This window comes from Bos taurus, chromosome 4, assembly GCF_002263795.3.
Source record: "Bos taurus isolate L1 Dominette 01449 registration number 42190680 breed Hereford chromosome 4, ARS-UCD2.0, whole genome shotgun sequence".
Taxonomy (NCBI): domain Eukaryota; kingdom Metazoa; phylum Chordata; class Mammalia; order Artiodactyla; family Bovidae; genus Bos; species Bos taurus.
This window is the reverse complement of record NC_037331.1, coordinates 93,693,951-93,715,813: the sequence shown is the minus strand read 5'-3', so window position 1 is coordinate 93,715,813 and position 21,863 is coordinate 93,693,951. Positions and strand designations below refer to the sequence as shown.

The 21,863-nt window shown below is 39.7% G+C and overlaps 1 protein-coding gene across 5 annotated transcripts in view; it reads left to right on the top strand.

Annotated features, from left to right (window-relative positions):
• UBE2H (ubiquitin conjugating enzyme E2 H) overlaps window positions 1–21,863 on the top strand; it is a 102,223-nt gene that overhangs the window by 33,047 nt on the left and 47,313 nt on the right. The window contains exon 2 of one of the 5 annotated variants that reach the window (XM_059885706.1): window positions 18,866–18,900. The exons of 3 other annotated variants lie outside the window; for them this stretch is intronic. The gene's annotated coding sequence lies outside the window, so the exon portion shown is untranslated. Of the gene's footprint in view, window positions 1–2,034; window positions 16,264–18,865; window positions 18,901–21,863 lie in introns of all 5 variants that reach the window. One more of the 5 variants, XM_059885704.1, reaches the window with a different exon arrangement.

Below are 21,863 nucleotides of genomic sequence, written 5' to 3'. Positions count from 1 at the left end.
TTAGTATAGCTGCCTGCCTTCCAACTTCTCTCCAAGAATAAATATCCCAACAAGCCCCTTAACATTTCTGATACTGATTTTAGTACTGTATTCTTCAAAGTCAGACTGTAGTCTTTTTATGTGTGGTCAGTCATCTGTTTCCAAGTGGGAAACCGGAATGTTCCCTTAACTCCTCCCTCGTCCTGTTTATTCTGCCCCCCCTTGAAATCTTGACTCCCCCGTTTCTCCCCATCCGTACCACCACTGCTTTATTCAGCCTCACGTCATCTCCCTGGACTATTGCGAATCACCTCACTTCAGGGCTCCCTGTGTCTAGCCTCTGTCTCCTTCCAGTCTGCCTTTCATTTTGCTGCTAGAGTGATCCTGTTTTTAGTATTACGTCTGATCATACCACTTTCTGCTTAAAAACCTTCGGTGGTTCTTCAGTCCCTGTGGTTTAAAGCCTGCCCTTGGTGTAAAGGTCATTTCAGTAGAGCGGTATTGCCTTCCTGCTGTGCGAGTCTGAGATGCAGTGCTGCACCCGCTTTGCAGTACACCAGCCTTTGGAGAGGACAGTTCCTACCTTATCTATGTAGTTCCTTTCTCTTCTTTTGGCTAACTTTGGTTTATTCTTTTTTTTTTTCTTTGAATTTTTATTGTAATGACTAATCTTCCCCCCCCCCCCAGGATTTTTTTCCTTAATATTCTCTCAAAAATGATCCAGTCTATGAATTCTTATATCTTTACTAAGAAGTCCTTTGCTGTCAATTTCCACTCCTCAAGTCTTGGTTCTTCTTCAAACGCCGCATCTCTGTATTTGCCTTAGATGCTTTCCTGCCTTCTGCATTATTTTAATAGCATCCTTTGTGTTCCCCTCAGTTTATAATCAGTTTGTGCTTGTATATCCAACTCCCATCTCTTTAAGCTGCTCCTTGGAGAACAGATCCTGAATCTTTTATACCTTTGTCCCCCTCTGCTAGAACTGTAGCTGGTACACCTGGGCTTGGACATTTTGAAGAATGGTAAATGTTCATTAATAAAGAGGTAGGGACACATGTACGTTTTTCTTTCCTTTTTGGGGAGTTCTTATTTCTACTCTTCCAAGGGAATTAAAAGCCTAAGGAAAGTGTCAAAAGGAAAGTTTCGGCTAGGGTCTGTGGTACAAAGAATGCTCAGTGAACAGGCCTGGGGCTTAGAACCATCCCCTTGTGTACTCTTCATGGCCTGGCAGCTCACTCCCTAGAGCAGTGGAGCTTCAAGGAGTGTGTGCACACGTCTGATGAATCCCTAGCCCCCACTGTCCCCACTCAGTTATCAGTAGGGGCAGGGGATGTTAATATCCTGGTAATTGTTATTTCTCCCACCTGATGTTTTCTCCCTGCTCCTTCCATTTCAGAGTTCTTCATGATGATGGTTCTATATCCTACTTCCCTTTTTCTGACAGAGGGGCTCTAGATACAGTGAGGTTCAAATAATGATGTTAGCATCTTAGTATGGATGTGTGTGTACTTTCCAATAGAAATGTTCGTATAGATGAGGATTAACAATTCAAAGTAAAATAGTATACTTCAGAGTTTCAGTTCAGTTCAGTCGCTCAGTTTTGTCTGACTCTTTGTGACCCCATGGACTGCAGCATGCCAGGCTTCCCTGTCCGTCATCGTCTCCTGGAGCTTACTCACTCATGTCCATCAAATCAGTGATGCCATCCATCCATCTCATCCTCTGTTGTCTCCTTCTCCTCCCACCTTCAATCTTTCCCAGCATCAGGGTCTTTTCCAGTGAGTCAGTTCTTTGCATCAGGTGGCCAGAGTATTAGAGTTTCAGCTTCAGCATCAGTTCCTTTCAATGAATATTCAGGACTGGTTTCCTTTAAGATGGACTGGTTGGATCTCCTTGCAGTCCATGAGACTCTCAAGAGTCTTCTCTAACACCACAGTTCAAAAGCATCAATTCTTGTGTGGAGAAAAGGGAACCCTCTTACACTGTTGGTGGGAATGCAAACTAGTAAGCCACTATGGAGAACAGTGTGGAGATTCCTTAAAAAACTGGAAATAGAACTGCCATATGACCCAGCAATCCCATTGCTGGGCATACAAACTGAGGAAACCAGAATTGAAAGAGACACGTGTACCCCAGTGTTCATCATAGCACTGTTTATAATAGCCAGGACATGGAAGCAACCTAGATGTCCATCACCAGATGAATGGATGAGAAAGCTGTGGTACATATACACAACGGAATATTACTCAGCCATTAAAAAGAACACATTTGAATCAGTTCTAATGAGGTGGATGAAACTGGAGCCTATTATACAGAGTGAAGTAATCCAGAAAGAAGAACACCAATACAATATACTAATGCATATATATGGAATTTAGAAAGAAGGTAACGATAACCTTGTGTGCGAGACAGCAAAAGAGACACAGATGTAGTGAACAGTCTTTTGGACTCTGTGGGAGAGGGCGAGGGTGGGATGATATGGGAGAATGGCATTGAAACATGTAAAATATCATATGTGAAAAGAATTGCCAGTCCAGGTTTGATGCATGGTATAGGTGCTTGGGGCTGGTGCACTGGGATGACCCAGAGGGATGGGATGGGGAGGGAGGTGGGAGTGGAGTTCAGGATGGGGAACACATGTACATCCATGGCGGATTCAAGTCAATGTATAGCAAAACCAATACAATATTGTAAAGTAAAAAATAAATTAAAAAAATAAAGATAAAAACAAAAAAAGCATCAATTCTTCAGTGCTCAGCTTTCTTTATAGTCCAGCTCTCACATCTGTATATGACTGCTAGAAAAACCATAGCTTTGACTAAACAGACTTTTGTTGGCAAAGTAATGTCGCTGCTTTTTAATATGCTGTCTAGATGGGTCATAGCTTTTCTTTCAAGGAGCAAGCATCTTTTCAATTTCATGGCTGCAGTCACCATCTGCAATGATTTTGGAGCCCAAGAAAATAAAGATGAGTTTAATTGGCTTTTATTTGTGAGAAATTAACATTCTGAGTTTTAAGTAATGAACTAAAGAACTTTTGAAACAAAACTTGTCTGTTCACTAAGGGCTTGCCTGCTTGGCGAACATCAACCTTTGCCCTTTGTTGTACCCCAGCTCTTTGTGGACCCTGATTGCTTAGCTTTGCAGGTGACCTAGGGGCTCTATGGGGCTTCCCTCACAGCTCGGTTGGTAAAGAATCTGCCTGCAGTGCACGAGACCCCAGTTCAATTCCTGGGTCAGGAAGATCCCCTGGAGAAGGGATAGGCTACCCGCTCCAGTATTCTTGGGCTTCTCTTGTGGCTCAGCTGGTAAAGAATCCGCCTGCAACGCAGGAGACCTGGGTGTGATTCCTGGGTTGGGAAGGTCCCCTGGAGAAGGCACAGGCTACCCACTCCAGTATTCCGGCCTGGAGAATTCCATGAACTGTATAGTCCATGGGGTCGCAAAGAGTCGGACATGACTGAGCGACTTTCACTTGCACATTCACTAGGGGCTCTATAGAAAGGCAGCCTTTCTTGGGAGGAACTCCAGGTTGGCCCCTGGAAGGTGGGTTGGAAAATAGGAAGGAGGTGCATGTTTGTACTTTCTGCAGTTAAATCAGAAAGGTTCAAACAATTATTTGCTGTCATATTTAGAGTACACTTTGCTCGTTTTGAATGTAAGCCTATGCAGATAGTTAGCTGGAGCCTCTAAAGAAAAAATCTCTTTATTCCTAAGTGACTGCTTAGTAATCTACATAACAAATGAGCCATTTTGCTTCAGAGATGTGAAATAGGCATCTATAAGTGAATAGTTTTTGAAACTAAAGTTGTTAAGACAAAGTTCATCTTTTCACAGTAGGGTTTCCCCAGAAAACCCTCTGAACTCTATTGAAATGCAACTAGTTTGAACTTGGAAAGCATATTCCAATAATAGGCCCATGCAATTAGCCTCTACTATATTGGAGTGAATGCTGGAATTTTTTGTGTATTATCATCATCAATTGGTGTTAGTCCCAGGGCAACCACATAATAGCTATAAAACCTTGATTGAGAGATGCAGACAAAGGTTTCTGTCTTACTCATAGGCATGCTTTAGTTCTTGAAACTAAATAAATGTTAGGCTTTTAAAATCTTAATACTTTTTTGGTAACCATCTGTCGATGGTAAGATTAAGAAATGGTGCTTCAGAACAATGTCATTATTTTGAATTAGACAAAAGTGTCAAGGGACTCTTCATTTAGTGCCATATTCATAGGAGACCTTGTGTAGAATTGACACAGTGGTGTGCTGGTGAATGCTGAACAACCACCCATGGGGGGATAAAGCCCTTATTTGTAGCAGTTACTGATTTTTGAGGTATAAATACTCCATCATGCCTGATTTTAGACTACAGATGGGAGGTCACTGAACTTGAGAAGAGATGCATGTGATCAGCAGGCTTCAGCACACTGTTGAATTCACCTCAGTCACTAAACGTTTGGTTTTACAGCCTGTACTTTTAATGCTTGTCTCATTCCTGACTTGGCGATTGTCCTTTGCTTTCCAAAAATTAGCATAGGGGATGTATAATGTATTAATACATACAATAAAATTTGGCAATTTCAAGTGTAGATTTGGTGAGTTTTGACAAATGTCTAGCTAGTGAGCTAGTGAATTCGCTCAGTCACGTCCGACTCTTTGCGACGCTGTGGACTGTAGCCTACCAGGCTCCTCAGTCCATGGAATTTTTCAGGCAAGAGTACTGGAGTGGGTTGCCGTAATGTATAACACACCGCAGTCTTGTTACTGTCTACCTCTTCTCCACGCAATTGCCAGATTGGTTTTTCCAAAAATCTTGCTTTGCATCCACCACCCATCTGTGCATAAAACCACCACTGGCCATATACTGTCCATAGGATAAAGGACATGGCCTTATGCTCAGCTGTCTTGCCACTTGTTGGCTTCTCTGGCCTTGTTTATTACGGCTCAACTACAGGAATCTCTTATTCAAAAAAACCAGAACCAAACAAAACCTGTTCAGCTGATTCCTGGCACGGTTCCTGCATCCGTCCCGTTGCTTGTATCTGTACTCTGCTTGTAGCAGTGCTGTAACTTCACTTTGCCTTTTTTCTTGACTGTCTTGCCTTTCTGTAAATCTGGCTTAAACCCCATTTTCTTCTTATACAATCAGGTCTTGAGTAATTATGCCCTCATCTGACTGAGTGTACTGCTGTTCGGCCTTTTAACTTTGCGATCTATATTGAAATCTCAGGTTTTTTATGGAGTAATTTGGTCTTGTCTAGTAAACTTGTTAACTGCAATAGGGTAGAAAATGTTGTATAGCTCAATTTTCAGCACATGGCTTTGCTTTAAAAAAAAAAAAAAAAAGACAATAAATTGTTCTTGTTGACAGTAAACTTTTCAGTGGCTCTTCAAAATCAGTCACCAGCTCAGTGACACTGTTGGGGTGAATAGTACTGTGCTGTATTATAGATCTCTTAGGGGATGAAAGTTTGATTTGTCACAGAGTGAAAAAAAAATGTATAAATGGACAGTCAAGTTTCTCAAAACCAGTGTTAGTCATTAAGATGCACATTGGCGCTTTTATCTCTGCCTCACACATTCATCCAAAGGTGGTTAGCATCATGGACTTTGAACTCTTGGCAAGACTTAAACATTTAAAGTAGGTCCCAAAAGAAAAGCCTTTGTTCCTTTCAACCAGCCTTATTTCACTTTTTCAAGTCCTAGTAAGAAGTCAGTAGGGTGTATCTCATTGATTTCCTTCCTGTTCCAGGAAGCCATATTATGGTATTCTGAAAGAACTTTTGTGTCTTTTTTAGTGACTTTACTATAAGCAATTTGTTTTACTTTATCTGTTTTAAAAAAAAAATCGCAGATGTGCTTGTTGAAATCTGACATTGAAGATAACCTAACAAATATTTAGGACAATTATAGGTGCCTTTCTCTGTTTCACAGCCTACCTTGCAGATTTCTTTTCTTCCATCCTTTAAATAATGGATGTATTCAGGTTCCTCATCTTTTGGTAGTTGGCATGCCTTTCTTGGGTGCTTTCATCTATGATTGCTCAAATACAAATGTCTCCAAATTTAAAAAATTCCGTGTCTCTCGCGTTCCAGTCTCGGATAGCCAAATGCCTACTGGACATCTCCAGTTACCTACCCTTCAGAGACTACAGATTCAACACGTCCTAAATGGTACATCGTCTATAAGTCTTCTGCCCACTCTCATGCTGTTGCTTTCTTGCTGAATGGTATCAACCATCCCCAGATAACTGAAGCTAAAACCTTGGACTCATCCTTAGCATGTCCCTTTTCCCTCACCTTCCCAATCAGTCAGATCCACCTCAAACATTTTCCTTAAATCCTTTTCCTTAACTCTGTTTGAAGATAGGCTAACCTCATGCTTTGTTGGGAGAGTCTTTAATTGGGGGGTGAACTAAGAGCAGATCCATTTCCCTGGCCTCAGACTAACCAAACTCGTGAGTCTGAAATTGGAAAGCTAGTATATAATTTTCAGTGTATTCTCTCCTAGACATAGCTAGAAGCCTATACCATAATTAGAATGTTATCCAAGAAGGAATCAGAACAAAAGCGATGCGATGAATCAAGTATTTAATGGCTTGTCATGATCAAATGATGCTACCGTCCGTCTCGTAACAAACAGGGAGATCCTTTGTGACCAGAAAACTCATCCGTGAGCAAAAGGTCCTCCTCTCCTGCCCACTTACTTCAGTGGCCCCTACCAGCTTTTCTCTTTTCCATTGTTCTTCAGTGCTTGCAGGGCAGACCCTTGTTGCTGAATACCTTGTTTCTTTCTTTCTTTTTTAAAAAAATATTTACTTATTTATTTGGCCTTGCTGGGTCTTAGTTGTAGCATGTGAGATCTAGTTCCTAGACCGGTGGTTGAACTGGGCCCCCTGCATTGGGAGTGGGGAGTTTTAGCCACTGGACCCCCAGGGAAGTCACTGAATACCTCGTTTCTTTACATATATAAGTACATATATATATGTAAAGTATATAAGTATATAAGTACATAATATATATATATATAGTATATAAGTACATAATATATGTAAAAAATATATATATATTCTTTACATATATAAGTTTCTTTCTGGCTCTGCTTGAATCTTGTTACGCAGCAAACCAGGCTTTCTGTTTTAGATGGCTTGTGCCTCTCTCTTATTAGCCATTATGAGTTGATCTTGAGTGGAACTTTGAGGGCCTTCTTATTTCTTATGTTTAGAGAAAACTTCATTGTAGCTGCCAAGAGCAAAAGGCTCATCTCCCCTTGGGTTTAGCTAGCATCATTACCTCCTGAAAACACCTTCTCCGTTCCCCACCCTCCTGAATCTAGAGCATCCTCTGTGCTCCTCTGTAGCACTTCTGGGTAACCCTTACCGTAACATTCACTTATTTCACTACTTGGTAGTTGGTTGCCTGTTTCCCCACAAGAACTTGAGCTGTCTGAGAGCAGATCCCACTTTGTAGCCATGGTGCCTGGCGCTCACTTTATTTACTTTAACCAGTGTTTGTTGAGCACCCACCATACTCCAGACAAAGAATAAGTCAGATATTAGGTTCCCTGCCATCTTGGAACTTACATTTTCTGGAGGTTAGGGAGAATGAGATTAGACAAAATAGTACTATAGTAAGACCTAGAAGGAAACAGACCTTAGGCTGAAGTAAAGAATAGTTGGGGGTCTGTTGGGGTATACACTCCAAGTGATGAGAAAGATCAGTGAGTCAGTGGCATTTAAGACACAACATAAAGGATAAGAAGAAGCAAAGTATCTGTAGAAACAGGGAGGTTAAGGCTAGCCAGAAGTAGCCATTGCAGAGGCGCTGAGAAGGGCAAGAACTGGTATTGCAGGGAAATGAAGGACCAGCATAGCTTGAAAGGGAGGCAGAGTAGGGCATGAATGTGTCAGTTATATTACGGGTTTGGATGAATAAAATAAGACAGCTGTTGATATGGTGATTCACACAGGTTAAGATTTGTTTGCAACTGGATTCAGCATTATTTGTTAGAACTTGTGATTCTAGATGTTCTTTTTGTGTATTCTTTTCTGGAAAGATAGTTTTCACAAATAATGATTGGAAGAGAACTGAGAATTTCAGTCTTAACGTGTGAAACATAGCTTACAGTTGGCCAGACACTCATAGGAAGTACCTTTTTATGCCTAAATTTATCTCCCTAGGAACCTATAATACAGCCAGTTTAGCCTTATGTATCATTGAGAATTTTTCTCTTAGTCTTACTGACCATCATTATTTTCTGCTGGTCCACCTACTATTTCAGCACCAAGTCCTCTCTCCCCTCACATATAATTTGTCATAAAGTTCATTCAGCTCTTAGAAATCTCTTTGAAACGTGGCTTCCTTTCTGTCCTCCTGCTCCCAGTCAAGCTCCTCCCTGTTCTTGCTGATCAGATCCCAGCTGGCCTTCCCATCACTGGCTCCCAGACAGCTCTGCAGCCTCAGTGGAGTTAATCTTCCTAAATCAAGACAAGACTGAGCATACTCCACCCTTCTCCAAAAGCTCTGGTCTATATGCTGAGTGGCTAAGAGCACTGACTTGAATTAGGCTGCCTGGGTTTCAGCCCCAGCTCTACAACTTGCTGGTTGCAGGAGCCTGAGAGGGTTACTTAGCCTGTCTTTGTAATAACAACTCGTCTCCCTGGGCTGTTGTGAGGGTTGTAAGTACAAAAGGCTTAGAATGGTGCTCAGGGCATTGTAAGTGTTGAAAGGGCTAGCTGTTAATATTTGTGACTAAAGGGGAAGTAGCAATTTCTTAAATTGGGGAGGGGCTGCACCAGCATAGAAATTGGGCTGAATGCTATCTTTGGAACAAATTATAGGTTAATTATCCCCTCATTAGCAGTTGCTAACATCAATATTATTAAGGACCTAGGCATATTAAAGGTAAAAAGTCATTATGTGCTTAACTCTTCTCAAGATTGAAGAGCTGTAATTTCAGCTTTGTAGGTTAGTAACTAAGGTAGATTAGATGAATGGATGTACCTTGTTAAATCTGAGGTTACTGTCTTGGAAGTATTCATGATAATAGCAAATACTGAGCCTTAACCTTAATCCTACAATATTTACTGTTGCCTCCTTTGTGCATTGAGGGAAACGAAGGCACGGGGAGGTTAAGTGGCCTGCCCAAGACCCGTGTGGCATCTTGAGATTCACGCTAATGAACCCCCTCTCTAAGCACTAGAACTCCAGACAGTATTATTGTGAGATCTCTATTCCTGGAAAAGAGCCCTGTTCCTTTGGGGAACCGAACTCTGCAACCCAGTGATGTGGTGAAACTGAGTGGCAGGGATTGGTACGAATTTTCTGCCACCCTGTCAGTCTCCAGCCCCTGCCTATGCAGCCCTGGATTTTACTGTCTGAATAATGCTGATGCTGGATATTGTCTTTTGCTGTTAAAGTGATTGTAGTGGTTTTAATAGAAAAATTCTTCATTACACTCAGCAGAGTAGTCAGGTATTGGTCCCTGGGCGGCTTCCTTTCTGTCAGCTGGGATATTCGTGAGTCACCTTCCTTGGCTGTCTAGCCAGCGTATACTTGGGGAACACATGCCACCTGGTCAAGCCTGAAGAGTGGGGAAGGTAAGTTTTTGAGGGAAAACATTCAAATGCAAATACTCAGATACTCATCTTGATGGGTTTAAGCATCAGGAGACAGTCTGTTGCAGTTGAAGGACAAATAATGATAGATACATTTATTTCTTTGTTTGCTTAGTTTTTTTAGGGTGGTGATTATTTCTTTGGAAAAAAAAAATCCTGAAAAAATCTTATAGTACTTTGTGACTTCAGTTCAGTTCAGTCCCTCAGTCGTGTCCGACTCTTTGTGGCCCCATGAACCTCAGCACACCATGCATCCCTGTCATTAACCAACTCCTGGAGTTCACCCAAACCCATGTCCGTCAAGTTGGTGATGCCATCCAACCATCTCATCCTCTGTCGTCCCCTTCTCCTCCTGCCCTCAATCTTTCCCAGCATCAGGGTCTTTTCAAATGAGTCAGCTCTTCGCATCAGGTGGCCAAAGTATTGGAGTTTCAGCTTCAACATCAGTCCTTCCAATGAACCCAGGACTGATCTCCTTTAGGATGGACTGGTTGGATCTCCTTGCAGTCCAAGGGACTCTCAAGAGTCTTCTCTAACACCACAGTTCAAAAGCATCAATTCTTCGGCTATCAGCATTCTTTATAGTCCAACTCTCACATCCATACATGACTACTGGAAAAACCATAGCCTTGACTAGATGGACCTTGGTTGGCAAAGTAATGTCTCTGCTTTTTAATATGCTACCTAGGTTGGTCATAACTTTCCTTCCAAAGACTAAGCTTCTTTTAATTTCATGGCTGCAGTCACCATCTGTAGTGATTTTGGAGCCCCCAAAAATAAAGTCAGCCACTGTTTCCACTGTTTCCCCATCTATGTGCCATGAAGTGATGGGATCAGATGCCATATCTTCATTTTCTGAATGTTGAGCTTTAAGCCAACTTTTTCACTCTCCTCTTTCACTTTCATCAAGAGGCTTTTTAGTTCTTCTTCACTTTCTGCCATAAGGGTGGTGTCACCTGCATATCTGAGGCTATTGATACTTGGCTTAGCAGTGAGTAATATTTATATGCCCATTATTACAAGATCTTTCTTTTGTTTTCTGTAGTCGGGTAAACTGTGTCATTTAGTAATTTGGAGACTAACATAGTTCTTTAAATGTTGACTATCTGTTGTTGAGGGATTCAGTTCTGTAATTCTTTTGTGAGAATTCATTACTTTGTATGCTGTAACAGCAAAAGTAGTTCGGTCTAAGGAGAGCTATTTAAAATATCAGAAGCACCCAAGAAATAAGAAGTTAACATTCTACTTGAGGGGATAAGTAAAAGTATAAATGATTTAAGTATTTAGAGAAATAAGTAAGATACTACTCCGGTCATTTAACTGAGTGATGCCATGTTAGACTAAACTTGCCTTGTTTTCCGTTTTTTTTGCCCAACATGGTGGATCCTTTTCTTCTGGGTGACCCAGCCAGGGCCACACTTGAGTTGGTGAGAAAGAGCACGGGCCAATTTGAAGCGCAGATGGCAATTGGGGTAGTTTTTAAAGATTAACTTTGTTTCACTTTAAAAGCTTGAGTGCCAATTCTGGTGAGAGTATCAGGAAAACAGGTTGGCTCATATGACAGTGTTATAAAGTGATTGTACACAACCTTTTTTGAAGGACATTTAGGCACTGTCAAAAGTACACCAGGATTCATGTACTGAGATGTTCATTGTAACATTGCAATAGCAAAATACCAGCAACGACCTACTGTTCACTAATGGATGCTTATTTATTTAATTTATAGTACAGAGATATTTCACAAGCATTTTTTTAAGGGAGCTTAGGTCTGTATGTACTAATAAAGACGTTTTCTGTGTATAACCCAAAGAAAGGTGTTTGCAGAAGAGTTTACACCTGTGTGTCTGGGTGTGCATGATGATGTTAATGTGTGTATATATAAGTCTTAGTATAAACAGTAGTAATATCTGGGCAAGTGGGATTAGAGAGAGGAATGGGGATGCTGCTTTATGCCCCAGTCACATTTTAAAAGACAATTTTTTAAAAGCCTAAAACTCAGTGCTTCACCGCCAGAGATCATTTGGTCATACTATAAGGTGTTCTCAGAACTGCGCTCTGCCCTGTGATTTGGGGCCCGGAACACTGTCTCACTTAGTGGCACCTGAGCCTGTCAATCCTCCCTGTCCCCATGGTGTAAACACAGGAGAGGGAAACCTAATAGATTTGTCACCTTTTCAGTGCCAGGTTTTCTTACTATATATACACCCACTGTTGTGTATGTCTGGGTTTATTTTTTCTTGTTTTGCTAAATAACTTGATTTTTTTCCACATTGTTTAATTATTCAGTAAGTAATCCTTGTGAGAACCTTGATTTTTTAAAATTTCCTAGCAATGACTCATAGCAATACAGCCTTTCTTCTATTTACTGTTTGTATATATTTAAATGTCAAACCTCTGTTTAAATTATTATTAAGCTAGCTTCCATATCACTTACTTAGCATTCCCATGTTTCTTCATTGTACCCAACAACCCATTTCTTCCTATGCACTAACCATTTCTGTTGGTCTCAAGCTAGCAAGCTCACTAGCATGGCAAGAAAGCTTCCTCTCGCAGCTCCGTCACCTGCTCCTTGGACGGTGCTTTAAATAGCGGCAGCCTCCCTGTGGTTGTATCGCATTGCACACCTAGTGTACAGTTCACTTTCACCTCACGTCTCTTGACTTTCCAGGGTTTTCTACTGTTCAGTCATATTGGGGTTATTTTCTTATGGTAGGATGTTTCTCTAAAAGCAGCTCCCCCCCACGCACCCCCACCACCATTTTAAAGTTTCTTTTGCTTCTTTTCAGTATGGACTTTTTTTTAAAGCAACAGTCCAGTTTCTGTTGAAATTTTTTATCCGAGTTTTTTCATTCTAATTGTGTATAAAGGTAATAAATGAAGGCAGCTAGCTACTTGATCCTATCAAATAGGACATTTGCCTACTCAATACCCTTTTATATACTATGGTTTTTAAGCAGAATTTCAGTGGAGAAAACAATGCTATTTTCTATATCACTTTAGATTACTTTTTAATCCTTTTCTTCCCCATACTTTATCCAGGCCTTTATTAAATTTCCAACAGAGCTATTACCTCTCATAAGTCTTCCAAACGGGTAATGGAGACTGGGCTCAGCTGAACGAAGGCACATTCATTTGTTTTGGAATGCAGAGTTCTCTACATGGTGGATTGCACTTTAATTTAGCATCCTATCCAGTGTATGTATCTGTAGTTCTGCCTTTTTCAGTGTAAAGTCTTGACAATGATCTTGAACCTGTTACTTATTCCTTTGTTACATATATTGCTTTAAAAAGCCTGAGTCTGTGCTGCTCACTTCCAACTTAAAATTTTCATGAAATCAAGGTTGTTGTTAATGCTTGACGTCCGCTTTGCCCAGTGAACGTGGTGGAGGAGTAAAGGGAATGGCAGGCGTTGGTCATTCATGTTCTGGGAAAGCAGCATGGGGTGAGGAGGCTCTGAGACCAGGGCCATGGAGCAGTGATTTGTAAGAGCAAGCCAGTTGTTATCTTCCCCTCTTTCATCTGGGTTTACAGGCATTTGTTTTAATTTTAAAGAGCTTGCTTTAAGAAATTTTCCTTGAGATTATTGAAGTCATAAAATTATGATGGGGAAAAACTGGTCTCCAGAGACACAAGCTCGTAATTAGCCAGTGCTGAGAGGGAAGGAGGAAGAGCCATGACCTGGGTTGCACATCTAGATCTTTCCATCTGTAGCTCCATGACCTCAGGATGTGTTGACTGTTCTTCTTTTCTTTTTAAGAGATGACTGACTGTACATTGATACCTAAGATCTTCTCCTCATTTCTGTGATCCATTTGTTTTTCACTTGTCCATAATCTTCATCTCCTGAATGGGTACCACTGCTCAGTATTTATTAATTTCTGCACATCACTTTGCAGTTGTAATATACTATATGTCACTTTTAGAGTACAGAGAAAATATTTCCTTTAAAATGTCACTGCTTACTGCGAATGAATATGCCTTGATTAGAATATCTGTTATGTGTTATGAAACACATAACTTAATTTTATTTTCATTGATTGGCATTGTACCTATATGTCAGGTGTTAGGGTAAAAACTGCTCTGCTACATTTAAAACCAACAGGAAGTAGGTTGTCAAGGATTTTCTGAGAAGAGAAGAATGCTGGAAATATGAATATAAATATACTGCGTAGATATTCCATAAATCCATATCAGCTTCTTATTGAGAAGTTGCTTCATGATGTACATTGCCCTGCACTGTGGATGGCTTGGTGAAGTAGCATGCATCACAGAAGAGGAGGTAGAATGTGTTTTAAATAGATGTTTCCATTAAGATTTTGCAGATGACCACTCATGTTTCTTTATCATCTCTGGGGAAATTATACATTGCCTGTAACTCTGAAGTTTTCAGGTATTATTGTCATCTGTAAGGTTGTGATTCATGTGTTTTTTTCCAGCCTGCTGTGATTAGGTAGTATGCCTTTGAAATGACGGGGTTCTTTTTTCTGTTTCCTTCTGTGGCATGTGAAGCATGGTTTCATGTACCTCCATACTGAGGACAGGAGAACTGGAGATTGTAATTAAGTACTGGTATCTTTCAGTACCTGCCAGGCAGAAAATGTGGGTTCAATCCTTGGGTCGGGAAGATACCCTGGAGAAGGAAATGGCAACCCACTCCAGTATTCTTGGCTGGGAAATCCCATGGACAGAGGAGCCTGCTGGGCTACAGTCCGTGGGGTCAAAGATTCAGGTACAACTTAGTGACTAAACTACAACAATAGCAATCTTTCAATGTGTCCTATCTCTAAAATTTTCCCCAGATTTTTTTTTTTTTAACAATTTATCTAGATCATTGGTTTTGATTTTCATTGTGGACTTGATGTCTCAGGAGTGTTCTGTGACTTGAGAATCTTGCCAGTCTTTTATTTTTTTCTCTGCAGTTCAAAGGTGTATTCCAAGTTTGCAGATTTAAATTGGACATTTGACCAGTTGATTTAGTTGACAGTGAGGGTCCCCTTTCCACAGAAGTATAGTGTAGTTAAATATATATATAGGCTTCTGATTTTAAAAAATGATAAGTATTGGATATTAAAAAGAAATAATTTAATTAAGATGTTCAAGTGTACACAAAACTAAAGGTTTAATGAATGCGCATTACCCAAATTGAAATTTTGTTAATTATCAATATTTTCTCCCACATCTGTTTCTCTTCTTTCTGAAATATTTTAGGGCAAATCCCAGACATTGTTACCTGCATCTATCAGTAGGCCCCTCTTAAAAATACTAATATTTTCTTAAATAACCATAATAACATTATCACACTAGGGCAGTGATTTATTTTTAACATGCTGTGAATCAAGCTGTAACAGACCAAACTATGAAAAATTTTATGACTTATTGAGAATCCCATGGATGGAGGAGCCTGGTAGGCTATAGTCCATGGAGTCGCTAAGAGTCAGACACAACTGAGCGACTTCACTTTCACTTTTCACTTTCATGCGTTGGGGAAGGAATTGGCAACCCACTCCACTGTTCTTGCCTGGATAATCCCAGGGACGGGGGAGCCTGGTGGGCTGCCGTCTATGGGGTCACACAGAGTCGGACACGACTAATGTGACTTAGCAACAACAACAAGCAAGAGTAATATACTATTAGGTAATACATTATTAATTTGTGTACATGGATTTATACATTTTTAGTTAATAATGAACAATGTGTTGTTGCCATAAAATAGCAAAGCATCAAAATTTGTAAAATAAAGTGCTGTTGCAATTTTATCAGTAGCCTTCTAAATATTTTTAGGTGGTTAACCTGAATTTTCACTTTTTAGAAAAGTTTCTAGTTTTTACAGCTTTTTAGAAAATGTAAATCTTATTTCTGTTTTGACTATATTTTCTTGGTCTCAAGATGGTATCATTGTTTTTCCATATTTCCCTTTGCTTTCTCTCACTTCTGCATCTGGGTCATCTCTGACTATTTGACTTTGTAAACCTGCTGTATAAAAATTTTTGTGGAGTTGGAGTGGGGCTTAGATTTCTTATGTGTCTTTCTGATACACTTCCTTTTTCTAAAACCTACCTCAAAAAAATTATTTTCCGTAACATATGACTCTTAATTTTTCTTTTGAGTTTTTTTCTTTATTATTTGTGAACTTAGTAGCGGAATAATGCTTCTAGGGAAGAGCTAAGTTATAATGATTTTCCCATTTAAAAAAATAACGTTTACTTAGGTCTTGCCAGTGTTTGCTTTGGTGTCTGACATGGAAGCTTAAAGTAAAAGCATAAACTTGAGAAGAAAAAAATACCCACACACAGAAAAACTCCAAAGGATAATGTAATTTATAGAGTGCTGGGTGGTAATGAACATGCTTGGTTTTTAACTTAATTTTTGGACTATCTTTGTTAAATTTAAGAAATCATTCATGTTACTTTTTACCACTTAGATAATGAGGCTTTCAGTGTTCAGTATATCATAGTAAGTTGTCAAATTTTTTGCTCTACTTACTTCCGGACAGTACATATTTACTTTGAAGAAGGTGTTTTTATTATTTTTTTAATTTTGGCTGTACCATGTGCCTTGTAGGATCTTAGTTCCTCAACCAGGGGATCAAATTGTGCCCCCTGCACAGGAAACACAGAGACCTAACCACTGGGCTGCCAGGGAATTCCCTGAAGAGACTATTTTAAAGTAAGTCACATCCCCTCCGATAACCACACATTGGGCTTCCCACCTGGCACTAATGGTAAAGAACCCGCCTGTCAATGCGGGAGACACAAGAGATGTGGGTTCGATCCCTGAATTGAGAAGATCTCCTGGAGAAAGGAATGGCAACCCACTCCAGTGTTGTTGCCTATAAAATCCCGTGGGCTGAGGAGCCTGGTGGGCTCCAATCCGTGGGGTTATAGAGTCAGACACAACTGAGCGCACATTTCCCTCCAGAGTTGTTTGGCTTGCTTTAAACCTGAAAACATAACAGGTAAAAATTATGTATTGGAGAATGTCTTACTTAGAATTACTTACCCTTTTTTAAAAAATAAAATTTCATGAACTTTGGTTATCTGATTTTTGTAAGCTACCATAGATCCATTTTAAGGAATGGTAGCCCAGTGACAGCTCTCAAACGTGGCTAAAGGAGGAAGAGAAACTAGGAAAAGAACCTGCCAATCTCTTCAGCCTAAGAGTATGGGAAATTTCTATTTCAGGAAAGAAGTATATTTCTTCAAGGGCATCATTGTATTTTGTAGTACTGTATAGCAGCAATCCTTCGTTTCCATAGCAAACCATCTCTCTGTCTACCTAGCTGCACTGTTTCTACTCTAAACTCTAATACACTTTATGCAAACTTTTTTTTTGCGTTTACTTGTACAGATCTTACGTTCTTTTGCTAAAATTTAAGCTTCTTGAAGGCAGGTTCAGTTTCAGAGTGGTTTTTATTTGCCTTGTGGTATATGTGTGGGAAATGTGTAGCATAACTTTCAGTAGAAATTAAAGCCTGTGATCTTTGTGAATTTAATAGATGCTAACATTATACTCTCCATAGCCCAGCTTATAGATTTCTGTTAAGTCATGTAGAAAGTGTAAGTATTTCATGGGGGGTGGGAAATACAAGGAATAAAACTGAACTTAAGAGATAAGGCCCAAATACATTGTTCTGGTGATTCCTCTTGACATTGTATTACACATTGTATTGTACATGGTGTGTGTATATTTCCCTCTTACTACCTTTCATCTTTTTTGCCCTATGCTTATTTTCTCAGTAGCTTTTATTTCTGCTATTTTTATTATTTCTCCTTTGAATAGAAGTCTCCCTTCCTCTTAACACAAAGAACACAAACATTTGAAAACTTTTTAAAAAAATTTAAACTTTCATCTCAACAAGGAGCCTTTGATATTACACATGACCCGTTTTTTTCTTATAATTTAAGCAAAGCCATGTCTGTAATTATTATTTTGCCCAGAGGCTATTTGTCATGAATATGCAGAAGCCATGCTCATCTTCCTTCATTGTGGTTAGATTTTTCTTAGACATCCTTTTGAATCCACTTAAATTTGATTCTTCTAGAATTTGACCGTCTTGACACAGTATTCTTCTCTTTCAGTATGAAGTCTTTGTTTCCTTAAGTACTAGATCACTTGCTAAATTTTTTGTTTTTGGGCCACACCACACGGCACTCAGGATCTTAGTTCCTTGACCAGGAATCCAGCCTGTGCTCCCTGCAGTGGAAGCATGGAAACCTAACCACTGGACTACCAGGGAAGACCTGATCATTTGCTAATTTTTTTTTCCTCAAACTAAATATTGGACCTCAGGAAAATATTGGATTATTTTGTAAGCCCTTAAAAGAGCTACAGTAGCTAAGTTCTTCTAACTTGTCATGCTTGTTAAATACTAAAGTTCTGATAACTGACTACATTAACTTTTCAGAACTTATAACAAAATTTCAAATGCGAGAGAACGCATAATGAACCCCCATGTACTGATCATCAGATACAGTAATTGTTGACTTAAGGTCAGTGTCCTGTCTTCTGTACCTCTCTCTCCTAAATGAGTTATTTTGAAATAAATCCTACACATATGTTTTAATTAATAAATATTTCAGTTTATATCTCTGAAGGAGAAGGATTCTTTGTAAACATAACGCCCAAAGTATTATCTTTGTTATTTTTGAACATTACTGGATTAATAGACATACCATATTTTTATCAAGAAAGCTAGGTAGAGAAAGTTGCTTAGTTTCTTGAACTTTCGGAATGTAGTTAATCTCAAGGAGAGTTGGAAGCAGACTGATCTGAACATGTAGATAGAAAGCCATGCAAATAGCTTTTACCTTCTTCACAAAAGAAGCCCATTCTTTATCCTGGTCACTTACTGCCATGGACACAACTCAGGGAGGTCACCATCTTTTATCTTAATAACTCATTATCAGCAAATTTAGGAAACCATGCCGTCTGAATCCTTGACCTGTTTAACAGACTTAGCCCTTGACTCGCTTTCTGGAGTCTACTCCAGAAACTACCCAGAACTACTAAAAATCATTTCTAAAATCCCAATAGACACGTTTTGCCAAGAATGTCAATTGTCTCTTTTTTTTTTTTTAAAGAATGTCAATTGTCTCTTGACAGTTTGGCATTAACCTTTAAATATTAGATTGTGTAATCATAGTGCCATTCAGGGAAAATAAAGTGGTGGGTGGCTGGCATTTTAAAAGTGAAATGAACTTGGGTTCCTGGGAATGTTGATCATTATTCTACTGAAAATGCTGATATTCCTTAATAGTGAAACACTAAGTAAGTAAAAAGCAGTATTTTACAAATAACTTAGAGGTGAGTAAAATGCGGGTTTTATGGATTTAACATATTTTTACCAGACCAGTATCTGAAGGGTGTCTTATATTTTCAGACTTTGAAAGTGAGACAGTAATGAAGGAACCTTCTAGTGAGTTCCCGCCAGGCTACTAGTCTGACCAGCACATATCCAAAATAGATCATTATTTTTGTCATTGTAACCTGCCTTCTCATTTGCCTTCCTCGCCCTTGACTTTACAGCAGAGAGCAGAAAGAAACTCATGGCCTGTACCGTAAATACACATGGTAACAGTAGTCAAGTAATTTTATAGTTTTTCTGGGTAAGTCATTCATTCATGGTGATGGAATGACTTATTTTTAATGCAGTGTTTTTCTTTCAACTAAACTTAAAAAAATTTTTTTTCCCATCTGATTTAGTGTCTGTGCCATTGCAAGGTAGCATAAATTTAGCACAGCTTCTTCGTTTTACCAACTTTGTAGAAGTGTTTAAAGGTTTCTTTCAGTTTACTTTTAGCTTTTCATACGAAATGGACTATAAGAACTCTTTAATTTACAGTATAAGTGTAATTAAAGACAGACCCAGTGTTTCTGGAATGTGGGTTATACCTGGGATCCTGGGAAAGAGGAGATTTGGAGCATTAATTTCTAATCTCGTTTTAATATGACCTTTTCGAAAGGAGAATCTTCTTTGGAAAATAGATAAAAGCATGAACTAATCCCAGACAGATCACAAAATGAAAGAAACTCACATTTACTGCATCCACCTAAAGGATAGAAAAGATATCTTCAAGTTTCTAGAGGGGACATTCATGTAGATAACATACTTTTAAATAATTAACTAACTAGTTGCTATAGATCAATGTCATTCATAGCAAATTAGGTCTGATAGGGAATGCTGCTTCTACAGATTTTTATAGTGTAAAATTAGTTTGACTTCTTTTATTAAACTCATTTAATCCTCTGCTGCTGCTGCTAAGTCACTTCAGTCGTGTCCGACTCTGTGTGACCCCATAGACGGCAGCCCACCAGGCTCCCCCGTCCCTGGGATTCTCCAGGCAAGAACACTGGAGTGGGTTGCCATTTCCCTCTCCGATGCAGGAAAGTGAAAAGCGAAAGTGAAGTCGCTCAGTCGCGTCCTACTCTTTGTGACCCCATGAACTGCAGCCCACCAGGCTCCCCCATCCATGGGATTCCCCAGGCAGGAGTATTGGAGTGGGGTGCCAGTGCCTTCTCCAATTTAATCCTCTACCTTACTCCATTATTATCCTTGCAGTTTTTTTAGTTGAAGATCTGAGATATCTTATGTGGCGCTACAGTATATTCATTTTGACTGTTTCTGGATGCCTCCCAATTAAACAGAAGTATATATTAGAGGAGCTCTAGATGGTGAGAAGGCACTAGTATACACTAATAGACACTAATAACAGCCTGTTGTATAAATGGCTTGTAATTCTTCAACCAGTTTCCTAGTCATAAATACTTAAATTATGGACTTCCCTTTCAGTCCAGTGGTTAGAATTCTGCTTTCACTGCTGAAGGCCTGGGTTCGATCCCTGGTTGGGGAACTGAGATCCCACAAGCCACGTGGCATGGCCAAAAGAAAAATTCAAGACAAAAAAATACTCAAAATATTCAAATTATTTTCATTCTTAAAATTTATGGTAAAAAAAAAATTATACATGCATCAGATAGTCTTACGTTTAGTAAACTTTTTAATTAAATAGATATACAGAAAGTGCACAAATCATTTTTGTAACTCACTGATAAATGGAAGTGTAAACGTGTAATCTGCACTCTGGAAATCCCCTTCAAACCCCTTTACAATGACCACAGACCCCACTAGCAGGTAACTGTCCTAATTTCTAGCATCTTGATTGATTTAGCCTGTTTGAACTGTGTGTAAATGGAATCACACTGTATGTGCTCTTTAGTATCTGGCTTCTTTTACTCAACTGTAATGTCTGTGAGAGTTCATCCATTTACTTGTAGTGGTGGTTTTTGTTTTTGTTTTTTTCTGATTATACTGTAGGGCATGTGGGATCTTAGTTCCCCCAGCAGGGGTCAGACCCTCGCCCCTTCCGCTGGAAGTATAGAGTCTTAGCCACCGGACCACCAGGGAAGTTCCAGGTTCAGTTTTATTGCTGTGTAATACTCTGCTGGGTGACTGTACCACTGTTGTTTAGTCGCTAAGTCGTGTCTGATTCCTTTGTGACCCCACGGATTGTAGGCCACCAGGCTCTTCTGTCCCTGGGGATTTCCCAAGCAAGAATATTGGAGTGGGTTGCCGTTTCCTTCTCCAGGGGATATTCCTGACCCAGAGATTGAACCCAGGTCTCCTTCACTCGCAGGCAGATTCTCTCCCACTGAGCCACCAGAGAAGCCCAGCTGTACCATAATTTATTCTTTTTATTGTTGATGAACTTTCGGGTTGTGACTTAACTTTTGGATATTACACATAGGGCTATATGAACATTCTTTTTTAAATTTTTTAAATTTATTGACTGGGCTGAGTGTTTACTGCCTCGCAGGCTTTTTTCTAGTTGCGGCAAGTGGGGGCTCCTCTCTAGTTGCAGTGCAAGGGCTTCTCACTGTTGCTGAGCACAGTCTCCAGGACACCTGGGCTTCGGTAGCTTTTTGGTTCCTGGGCTCTAGAGCACAGGCTCCATGATCTTGGTTTATGGGCTTGGTTGCCCTGAGGCATGTGGGATCTTCCTGGACCAGAGATCGAACCTCTGTCTTCTGCACTGACAGGCAGATTCTCTACCTTTGACTAAGCCACCAGGGAGGCCTTTTATGAACATTCTTAAACATGTATTTTGGTGAACATAGCTCTTCCTGTCTACTAGCAATAGTGCTGATGGATATAGGGTATATCTGGGTGCAGCTCACCGTGCCAGCAGTTTTCACGTGGTTGAAACTGTGTCACTCCTGCCAGCAGTGTTGTGTTTTTTTTTTTTTTTTTAAATAACTTCAGAGAAGTG